General features: G+C 29.4%; 1 protein-coding gene across 2 annotated transcripts in view; it reads left to right on the top strand.

Moving 5' to 3' along the window:
- Nucleotides 1-2731: 2731 nt before the first annotated feature.
- Nucleotides 2732-3757, top strand: part of LOC106678594 (protein eva-1) — a 124641-nt gene continuing 123615 nt past the window's right edge. For both annotated transcript variants that reach the window (XM_014417185.2, XM_014417186.2), the window contains exon 1: nucleotides 2732-2840. The gene's annotated coding sequence lies outside the window, so the exon portion shown is untranslated. The remainder of the gene's footprint in view (nucleotides 2841-3757) is intronic.

Consider the following 3757-nt stretch of genomic DNA (forward strand, 5'->3'; position numbering starts at 1 on the left):
TAAAGATTTTATTATGACTACCTGTTTTTAATGACATGCGAGTTTTAGAACTTGATATTATACAGCTCTTTAGAACAGCTTTTTAGAACTTGATATTATACAGCTCTGAAAAGCTGTGATTAGCGTTCTAAAAAGTTGTAAACCGCAAATCATTACCATTATCATATCATGACCCTGAAATTGAATATTAAGCAGTTGGCATAACAAGTTTTTCTTTGTTTTTGGACTAGAGAATCCTTCTTTAGTCGGGATAGTTGCTCATATTATTAGATTATTCTTTAAATATTATGATTATTTAGAATAATGGTAATGTAAAAAGACAAAAAAGGAGAAATAATCGTTAAATTAGCATCTTTTTGGGGAGGAGGTATTATTTATGGAATCTTTTAATATCGATCTCCTCCAAGATTCTCTGCTCCCGTGCGATTTAGGATGGTAATAACTAAAGCGTTAAAATTCAGAATTTGAGGCAACGAATATGGAAAAATGTGGAGAAAATATGTACATTTTAATTTTCGTATAAAATCAGAAATTTATTTATAAGAAGGAACTTATCACCTGCCTAAAGAAATGTGTTTAGTCGTTCAAAACAATCCTATTGGATGAAAATCACAAATATTTATATAACATTGTTTTCTTCTCTTGCTGAATTTGATACAGATGGGAAATTTTCTGCCATTATTTCAGGTGGGAATGAGCTGGATTTGAGCTATGACACTATGTAAGGTTATAAAGAATCCTGAAAACTTGTCAAAAATGCATTTAAGTTAATTTAGCAACAAAATTGAATTAGCTTGTTTTGATAGGAAACTACTCAGTTGCTCTAATTACAGTAAAAGAACTCTAGAGGAGAACTAAAGTAGTTATTTAATCCCAATTTTGATTACTTTAATCAAACAAAAATAAAAAAAGAGAGCTGTTCCAAAAGTTTTTTTAAAATTTTCTTAGGTAAAGAATATATTAAGGATTATTTGTTGTTACTAAATGCTCTTTTACCTAGACTATGCAAGTGAAAAAAGTAAATGTTCAATATGCTAAGGTGCACACCTTGCAAAGTTTATGATATTCATGAAAAACCTAAAATTTTCATTCATTTTTCATTCAGAGCACTATATCCTTGAAACAACCAATAACACAAACAAATGTTATAGCACATTATTTATGTAAAGTTTAAAAATATTTTTAATGTTTTAAAATATGAGCATTTAAAGTGCTTTACGCTCAATAGTTACATGGAAGTTTGTATATTTTCAAAAATAAATAATTATTTTGTTAATAAAGTTTTACTTATTTCTTTGTATACTTTACTATGGTGTAATTAACAATTGTCTGACTGTAGATAGATTTTATTTATTATTATTATTGGCGCTACAGACAGTGGAGGCCCAAGGCCTCGCGCGATTTAATTTGGAAATATACTTTGCTAGTTTCATGACGTGGTTTTCATAGGGTGGGTTCGTCACTCCCACGCCTGTTGTTTGTGAGTGCCACCCATTGGCTAACGGGCCTCACAAATGCCGGGGGAATGCTGTGAGTGAGTGTTTTATGATTATGTGCTTGAAAAAATATCGGATGGGGTCGTGGACTCGAACCCGCAACCTCAGAATGAAAAATCAATTTTTTGTAACATTTTAAAACTGCAGCCACGTTTTGTTCCCAAACTATGGTTTGCAGAGTTATTAAGTTATAAGAGTAAAAAATGTGGATGGAGTAACTTCGTTTTTTCTTCTTCCGTGGTCTTGAACTATTACAGACCTGTTGAGTCGAGACTTTTGAAATTGATTTATAGTTCTCAAAAATTACAATGAACTCTTAACTGTAGTGCAGGCAGTACAGTACGTAGTTTTTGATTGGTATGAACCTCTTTCTGTTTATCTTCATCGGTAACAGCATTTGCCAAAATGGCAATTTTAAAATTAGGAATTTTAAAATCACTCTTCCGAAATTCAATGTATTACCTGACATTAATTGGAATATTGTTTTTACATTAAATCAGATATGCATTATTTTCAAATAATATTTTTAATTATACAGTGTGTATGTAGGCATGATATAATACTTAGAAATTAAAATTGTACCCCGTAGCAAAATAAAAACTTGTTTTTTGTTTGATTGAAAATAAAGAGTTAATTAGATAAAGTAATTCTTCACTGTATATTTTTCTTTACGTTGTAAGAAAATTAATATTTGTTTTACATAGAAAGATTTTTTTGTTTTTCTGAGCAGGTAATACAACATTTACCCCCAACCAATTATTTACAACCCAACTTTGGCTTATTTCGCTTAATAAAGAATTATGATCCTTTAGAACTTAAAAACTAAAATATGACCTTCATACCAGCATAATTAGTTTGGGGATCTACCTAAACCATATATTTATATTTAAGCCCATTAGCAGAGCGAAATTCACTTCAAAAGCCAGGTCCTTTTACCTATCTCCAGATCCATATTACCTCCACTTCTATTAATGTAATCTTGAAATTAATAAATGGTTCATAAATGTTTTTGTATTGATTAGTTCAGTTGGATGAGCTTTAGATGGATTGTTGCAGTCATTTATAGTTCGTGTAGTTTTAGTTTGAGGAGCGACCGAGGGTGAAAAAGAGGAAGAGCGAGAGAGAAAGAGGGAATGAGAGAGTGAGTGAGAGAGAAAGAGGGAATGAGAGAGTGAGTGAGAGAGATGGTGGGTGGGTAGCGAAGGGCGGGGGATCAGTTCTGGTAGCCAGTCTGACGCCGAACCTCTCCCGTCGTACATTTCTGTGTCCGCGGCTTCGCTTCATTCGTGCGTGTGTTATTCAGTGTGGGAGTTGGTGGAGTTATTTTTTTCCTGGCTTTTTCAGGTACAAAGACATATATCAAATTTAGTTTAATTATATATATTATTTAATTATAACATATACGTTAGAATTTTTCTCTTATTCAACAAATTAATAAATTGAAATTTAACTGATTTTAAAATTGACTCATATATATTATAGTCATGTCGAAGATTAGAAAGATAATTGTTGACATGAAATGGTTCTGTTCATGTATGTGCTACAGAACTTACAAAATAAGAAAATTAAAAATAAAAAAAATAAAATGTTAAAGTTCCTTCCTTTTACGACAGTGATATAAATTTTTTTGGTTATCAACGCCATTTATTTCTTTGGTTATCAACGCCATTTATTTCTTGTTTATTTATGCTAATATTCATTTTATTATTATTCAAAAAAATTTTTTTTTTTTTATTGAATGTCATATTTGTGATAATTATTTGCCATATTTTGTAATCTGCTTATTTCCGTAAATGAGAGTTCTTGATATATTCGGATTTAATCCAAAACTATTGAGATGTGACGTGAAATATTTTCCAATTGGACAATTGTCACAGTTATTACAATGCAAAGAAGTAGATAACACTATAAAAAAAAAAGTTAAAAATATGAACTAATAGAAATTATATTTGAAAGAATAATTACAATTATAGATTCAATTTCAAAAATGTTAACGTTTTAACAAAGAGTATACTAAGAAAGAAATAGATACCTCTATGAAAGTAACAAAAAACCAAAGAAGAAAATAAATTTCTGCACAAGAATTATGTATATATACACACAAAATATTTTATATAATTCTTTTTTTTGTATACATTATGAATTTAATAAAAAAAATAGGAATAATTATACCTATAGTTATTGTTCTTATAAGCAATCAGTACATCATAAGTTATAAATAATATAAATTATATTTAAAAGTAATTGTCTTTGCTATTTTA

This window comes from Halyomorpha halys, unplaced genomic scaffold, assembly GCF_000696795.3.
Source record: "Halyomorpha halys isolate HHAL.00 unplaced genomic scaffold, Hhal_1.1 Scaffold147.1, whole genome shotgun sequence".
Classification (NCBI taxonomy): domain Eukaryota; kingdom Metazoa; phylum Arthropoda; class Insecta; order Hemiptera; family Pentatomidae; genus Halyomorpha; species Halyomorpha halys.